Consider the following 7,927-nt stretch of genomic DNA (forward strand, 5'->3'; position numbering starts at 1 on the left):
AGACTGCAGGACTTGGGTCTGTTCTGTCGAGAAGAATGAGAGAGGATCTCATTCATGCATATAAATCAAAGCTGGGTGTTGAGAGGGTGGTGCCAGACTTTCTGGTGGTGCGCAGCAACAGGACAAGGAGCAATGGCCATAAACTAAACCACACGAAGTTTCAGCACAGTTGGACAGAGCATGGTGCTAATAATGAACTAGACGATCTGCATGGATCCCTTCCACCCCCAGCAGTTCTGTGATTCTGTGAGTCGTGGCTATGCTGGTGCAATAGGGCAGTAGGACAGCAAGCACACTCTGTTGAAGCTTCTCTGTTACTGTGCCCTGCTCTAGGGTGGGCATTTCCTGCTTGAGACTCCTTCTCCAGCCTTTCAGGCTCTGGAAACATCCATGACTATTTTATTCTTTTAAGGCCAACACCCCTTGCCATGTTTGGGATGGAAGAACTCAGGAATGAAGGAGTCCCATCTGCAGATCCACTTGTCCCCAAAGTGTGCCCATCCCATGAAGACCTGGGCAGGGGCAGGGTGAGGATCTGCTGCCTGCAGCCCCCACAGTCGCCCTGTGACCTGGCAATGGGCACTCATTGCTGTGTCAGGCACCCTTCTGCAGGTTCCTCTCTCTCCTTGCTTGTGTTTTTTGAAAGTCTGAGGGCTGCTGCGTGAAGTCAGATGAGCAGGCACGTAGGCTGAATGCTCGGATGTGTTTGTCAGGGAAAACATCAGGCACAAGCCCCGACATTCTGATACTAAACACGTAGCTAATTTATGAAACTGCTTGATGTGGTTATTTTAACACTCTGACTTCTTGTCTGCTAGCCCTTTTTGCTGGACCTATTCCACCGCAAGCTATTTTTATCCATATTTTGTCCCCCTCTGCAGTATTTCTTTAGCTTTTTCTCAAGTGAGTGATTCTTGACTAGCACAAGACGTGCTAGTCTCATCCTTCAGGGGTGATACAGGGGTGCCTGTGTGCAACATTCCCCTCACTTCCCTTGTTCCCACAAACAGACTGAGCATAAACATGGCCACAACAGGGAGAAACTCACAATGCCATGTGATAGGACTTGGATACCTGCCTTCTTCAGGGGTCATTTGAAAATCTCTGCCAAAATCCTGTGTTTCCTTTAGATTTCTTTGCTTAAAGGTGTGGGAGTTTTCCGCTCCAAAGAGCTAACTGGAAAGCAAATCAACATTCTCATTAGGGTAAACGTATCTGATTTCCACTCCTAACATTCCATTTGTTTTTTTCTGGTGGTGTTTAACTGCTGCAATACAAACCCACTCCATGTGAGCTGTCCAAGTCTGTCTGCTCAGTGGAAAACAGAACTGCTCTCCTTATCTCACCACAGTGTCTGTGGGAAGGAAGACTTAAGGTACACCAACTTTGGAAAACAAACACAGGACACTTGAGGGCAGGATGGCTCCAAAATGCAAACAAAAAGTGGATTCACAAGCTGAAATCCAGAAAGTGGATTTCTTGATGAAGTATTATGAGACTTGCAGCTCTTGAAAAGCACAGTAAAATAAACAGGGAATTAAATGGAGCAGAACCATGCAACTCTATTTGAGGGGATTCCAAAGTGCAACAAATACAGTATCTTTTGGCACCTCTAGGATAATGACCAGTTGTGGTTACTGATTCAATGATACTCATCACTTAAGAAGACTGGGTAACCCTGAAGTCTGTGTAAAATTTGAATTCACATAATTAAATGCTGCTTGTTATGTTGCCTTCAATTTTCAATTACAAAAAGCATTTGGTACTGTTTTCCGTAAGGTTTTACTTAACTATTGTCTGATGTGAAATGGTTGCTGTATTTTACAGCACAGATGGGAGGTTTTGAATAGGAGGCAAATTAATTAGATTTGTTTTTGGTAGCATGACAAATCAAACACCTCAGTCCTTACAGAGAGCTGTAACAAAGCTAGCAGCATAGCCAGTGTTACTGTTGCTGTGTGCTTTCTAGTATAGTTTTCATTTGCTTGTTACTGCCAATTTGAGCTGAAATTCCCCTGTTGGGTGTCTGCTTCCAGCTGTTTTATTTTAGTTTTTTTTTTTTGTTTTGTTTTGTTTTGGTTTTTTTTTTTTTTTTTTATTATGATTTGTTTGCTTTGGTTTTGGAAAGTTCCATTTACAACAATTGAGCCAACTACAAGGATGAATTTAGGCAAAAATACATGGTTTTGTCCATTATAAACATAACCATTTAACTGAACAGCCCCTAGCATCTCTTTGCTTTGGAAAAACAAATTTTCAAATCTGGCAAGCAAATTGCCTTAGTTTCAGGGATATATTTTTCCATCTTCAGGAAAATGTGACCTGAAGAGAAGAGGAGTTAAAAGTGTTGAGTTTAGGCTTCTTAAAATTGTACAGCCCTGTCCCTAGAAAAGTTTCACCTGTATTGATTATGTGTGACCTTGTATTAGCCCCAGCTACATTCTCACCTGAATTCCCTCAGAAAGTCTGAGCTTGTGCCTTGCTTTGCTTTTGTCATGTCTAAAACAAGAAACCTCTAAGGGGCTTGTGTAACACAGCCCATCTCCCACCCCTGAAACATTTTTGCTGAGGCTGCCTGTTGTTATAGAAGGTGTTGGCAGGATGAAACACATAAAAGAGCCCTCTCTGTGGTAAGCTATTTGTGCTTTTTGTTGGTCTTCCTGTATTAACACTAAGGGCTACTCATATTCGTAAGCTTCAAGTAAACTTTAATGCTAATTGCTATCCCAGAACATAATGTGATACCAGAAGGGATCTGGAGTGGAATGGTGCCTCTGAAATCCCATAGACAGAAGAAAAGGTACTGAGATGGGGAGAAGAGAGCACCCTGAGACAGGTGTCATTCTGGAATGTTTTTGTGCAAAGGTTGTTCTCCTCATTGGGGGGGATTCAGGTTTAATAATCTAGTTAATGAAGGAATAAGTCAGTTGTTATATTCCAGTACTAAACAGTGACTGTGAGGGATAAATTCTGTAAGCTTTTCTATACACACACATATGCAGAGCAGTGAGAAGGACAGTGGTGTCAAAGTAACAGAAGGTTGTTTTAAAAAGCTGAGGAGGTTGATGTACAAACTGATGTACAGCTTTCTGGGCTAACCTTGTGAGTTATTACACTGCAGTTCTGAGGTATCACTTCCTTGAAAATTTAGTATGAAAGCTTAAATCTGGAATCATCAATCAAATAGTAAAAGGTAAAGGTACTGTTTTTAATAATAACTATGAAGTAATCTGAGAGGCAGCCACACAAATTTAAGGCCTTTTCTGTGAATTAAACATATATTAACATGGACTGAAGGCTACAAAGGAAGAAGAGATGGGTTCTTGGGCAGTGATTTCACAGGAGATGTGCTCAAGTTTAACAGGTCACTGCTACCAAAAGGGCCTCTTCATTTCCAGTTTTGTGCTCCAGTCTGTTATTTTGTGAAGTAATTGATGAGTTTTGCTCCATCTCTCCCAGTCCTCAATGACTGAGTTAACTCAGTAGCTTGGCAAAAACATAAGAAGAATGTATCACTTTTTGCTGAATTCATTCAATCAGTCATTTGTTTAAATTAGTTAAGTCAGGAGTCTTTACAAAGCATCAGAACACAAAGGAAGAGATGGGATTGCATGACCGGGTGGGAGGCTGGGGAGTGTCTCTGTAGGCATCAGCAAAAAAACAAGTGAGATAACCTGAAGCTATGCATTTTCTTTGATTTGTCAGGAAACTTTGCCTGCAAGAAACCATTAGGTATGGCACCAACTGAAATTCTTGGTAAATTTGGGGAAATGCAACCCATGATTATGGTTGGTCAGTGGTATCTCAGGAATCTTCCCAGATGCTGAGTCCAGCAAACACTGAAATAAGGTGCATGCCCACAGAAACCTACCTGTAGGCCTTGTAAGCTGACAATATCCACAATATTAGTATGAGAAATCAGGTTCTAGCTACATGTAAAGATGGAGAGGCCAATAGAAACAAAGTGCAAGAATGAAGTTGTGATATACAGTGATTTGACAGAGTATATGTTAGATTGTTTCTGCTCACCAGGAATAATCAAAGGGCTGTAGGTGGTGTTGAGAGTGAGTGGTTAAACTGCCTTGGGTTCTGCTCAATGTAGTGGTTTTGTTTTCCCAGCTGACTTCTCAAAAGCTGATAGATTTCATCTGAAGAAATGGAGTATCTCAGTATCTCAGGAATCCTTGGTCTAACTAAATCCAGATAAGACCACTATCTGTTCTCTGCTACTGATACATCCCAAATTTTCCATCTTTATAATAAGCATGTGGATTTTAAAGTAGTTCATGAAGTCAGAGTGAAACTCTGAGGGATTTCAAAGTTATTTGAAGTGGCTTATTAGTCATTATTTGGTGTTTTCAGCTGATTGAAAATAACTCATGAGGATGAAAGTTTCTTGGGTCAAAGAAGGAATTTGTGTGTGTGTGTGTATATTTTCAGACTCTTTCCCTAATATTTCATCCTATGATAGACAGCAGATCTATGATACCTCTCACCACTATGTGCTTGTACAGAGGGGTCTGTTTTAGCCTGCACATACTGAGAGACAAGTTTTTCAGACAACAACTCACTGAAGGACGGAGGCACAGAGGCACTTGCCCTTTCCAAGATACACCAAGATACACCACATACACCAGGAATTACCTAAAATCTGTATGTGCCTCAAAGCTTCCTGGTCTGAAAAACAGTTTGAAGGTAAGGAAGCTTTAAATGAAAGTTCATATATAAATGCCCTGTCCTTACTCTTTCCTAGACATCAGTTCATGCCCACTGTTCTAACTCTTTCTCTCCTGCCCATGGCCATAGACCAAGACAGGAGCATGAGCTGGCTGAACCTTCTTCAGGTCCAGTATGGGCAAGCTTGTGGACAGGAGTATCCACATCATAGGCATCCTTCAGATCATTCTCACACTAAAAAGAAGGAAAAGTAAGATACAACATCTCTTCCAGAAGGAGGGCGCCTCTGAGATCCTAGCTTTTATAGGGTGCACAGAGTGTGGCTCAGACTGTGATTACTATGAACTGGAAATAACTTATTTCAGTTGCTGAATTCCCCATTCTCAGTCACTTCTTTGACCCACACCTGGCATTCAGTGAGCTCTGTGCTGAGCCATGATGATAAATCATCAGAAAATTTAGCTCACTGCTTACATTTTTGTTCTAAAACTGCAGTCTTAGATCTGATCCTTAGAGATGATCCTTGCTTATGTATTGAAGAAGGGACTGAAAGATGGAGGGACAGTCCCACTCAAACCCACATCCCATACTGTCAGGGATCAAATACAAGGAAGTGAAGCTACCCACAGAATGAGCCTCAGTTTGGAGTGAATGGATGTAATAAGGATTTATAAAATCAAAGCAGTGGGTAGAGTGAATAAAGATTGATATTTTCCAAATCCTGCAGAACTAGAAGTAGGGGCAGTCATTGAAACCAGTAGGAAATTGGTTTAGAAAAGGTAAAAGAGAATATACTTTTTTATGTGCAGATATAGTGAACTTGTGGAATTTATTGCTGGTAGAGGTTTTGGAAGCAAAGGGGAAAGGAAGCATTGGAAAGGAGACTAAACAGTTAAATGGACTGCATATTCATAGAGAGATGCAAAAAGAATTTAGTAGGGATATGCTCCCTAGCATCCCTAATACAATGATTGTGGGTGCTGGAGGAGAATAAAAGACATTTATATGCCTGGCTTGTTCTCTTTAAATAGTATCTCTTGTTATTAAAGAAAGGATACTGGGGATGTTGGTCTAACCCACCAGGACATCCTTTATATTCTTTTCAGGGCTCTGATTTTGTGTCCACAGGTATGTGAGGATAAATGCAATGTTGGTAGGAGTTTGTATTTTAATTTTTGAAGATGATACCTCAGGGTTCTCTTACTTCAGTGGGACCTGAAACATAGGTCACTAACACTGCTTTGTACCCTATTAAGGAAACCTACACTTTTAAGACAGTCCACATAGTATCAGTGCTTAGACAGAGACTCTTAGACTGAACTATAGCCCTCCTGTTGTTGCACTTTCCCCTGAGATCCTTCTGCTTTGTCTGCATAGAACTTGATGAATACTCATGTCTCAGGAAAGATTTCGTAAGTTGTGATAGAATTTCCCCCAGGATATCAGTGTATTTTGGAAATATTATTTGAGAGTCATCTGTTGGAAAATATCTAGTGCAGCTGAAGGAGAGAGAGTGCCAGATTAGACAGATTACTAGGCATGAATCCCAGCCCTTATGAGTACTCCTTCTGCCTTTAGATAATCACATTAACATCAGGAGTATTGCTTACAAATGTACTACTGAGAAAAAGTGGTGAACAGGCTTGGGCCCTCAAAGCAATGTTCTTGTTCCAGCACTTTCCTATTGAGATTCTGACCTTTTCCTCATCAGAACTCATTAGAGTTGGTACATCCACTAAGGAGGACCACCTACTACTCAGCAACCTTGGGTAATGATTACCAACCCATCTTTTACATCTATCAGAAGTAACATTTTTAACAGTTCACATGTTGTTTTCCTTCCCTTTCCTAAGCTCTTCCCACACTTAGAGATACACAATTTCTGTGTTTCATGCTTGGTTGATTATGAAGCCAGATCTTTTGTCTCCTCTGAGGGTTTTTTTGGTGCTCCTCCAGTGCAGATGAGCCAGGAACCTTCCACAAACATGTGCTAGAGGAGCCCCCAGTGGGTGGTGAGACTGGTATCTCATGGTGGTTGTCATCAGGCAGCGTGGGTTAGGATATGTCTTGCCAAGCCTTCCTGGAGAAGCACAGCTCAGTGAGACCTTAGGGATCTTGCCTAATAACAGCAGTAACCTAATTAAAAAAAAAAAGAGAAAAAAGCTGTCTCCATTTTTTGTGGCTGATGATACCCAAAGGAGTACCACTGTTAATGCAGAGGGAAGATTATAAACATCAGTGATAGAAAGTGTTTACATGTCTGCTGTTGGGTGCAATTACTCAAGCTTGGAAAAGATGAAGTAACTTTTATTTATACACCTAAAAGAAGAAACCAAGTTAAAGTACTTATATAGATCAGCCTCAAACGTGAAAGTGTGAGATAAACAATGCCAACAACACTGCAACATAAAATCCACATTTCAAGCCAAATATCCATGAAGGAAGAAGTATTCCATGGAAAATATCAAATTCTTGCAGTCTTTCTGACCACAGAGTTACACTCATTATGGTAAAGCTATAATTGCAGCCTTGTGAATACAGTGCCGCAGACAATGGCCTGTCAGTGTTTTTCCACTATAAAATCTCATGTGAGGTTTGCAGTTTTGTGAAATACAATTATCTTTGGCTGGGATGTTCAGCTATATTCTCATCCCAGAAATTGACCTTTTTTGTGTGCATGTTTGTTGCCTTTACCGAGTTGTTCACAGTTCATTGTTTGATAAGTGTTTGAGCCTTTCTGATTGCTTGGCTGCTTAGGCCTTATCTGTACTGTGAGGATGTGTGGGGAGTTTGCTGTCACTGGTAATACATCAATGCTTTGTAATATTTAGGGCTGTCAGGCTGTTGCAGAGTCCACACTTTGGACCAAACTGCCTACATTTGTAGTGATGTGGTTTGGGAAAGTCAGGGCAGCAAGATTATAGCAAATTAGCACTGACTAGCATACCCAGGCATGCACAGCAAAATGTGCTTTAGGGAATACTAGAGTATATTATTACAGCTATGGAAGGAGGGAGAATTGGCTTGGCCAGCCCAATGGGTAAAATTGTAAAGATTTGTCTGTCTTAAAGAAAAAGGAAATTCTGAATTGATGTTTCAAAAAAAATCTTCTAAAACCTGTAGGATTAGTGAACCCCTGCAAAATGCAAAAACCACTTGTGCAGTTCTGATTTTGATTCTTTGTTTGGCTTAGCTAGGTGTTCTATCTGTGAGATTGTGGTAATAGAGATCCAAATCAGCCCAGTTCATT

Source organism: Vidua chalybeata, chromosome 3 (genome assembly GCF_026979565.1).
Source record: "Vidua chalybeata isolate OUT-0048 chromosome 3, bVidCha1 merged haplotype, whole genome shotgun sequence".
In the NCBI taxonomy this organism is placed as follows: Eukaryota; Metazoa; Chordata; class Aves; order Passeriformes; family Viduidae; genus Vidua; species Vidua chalybeata.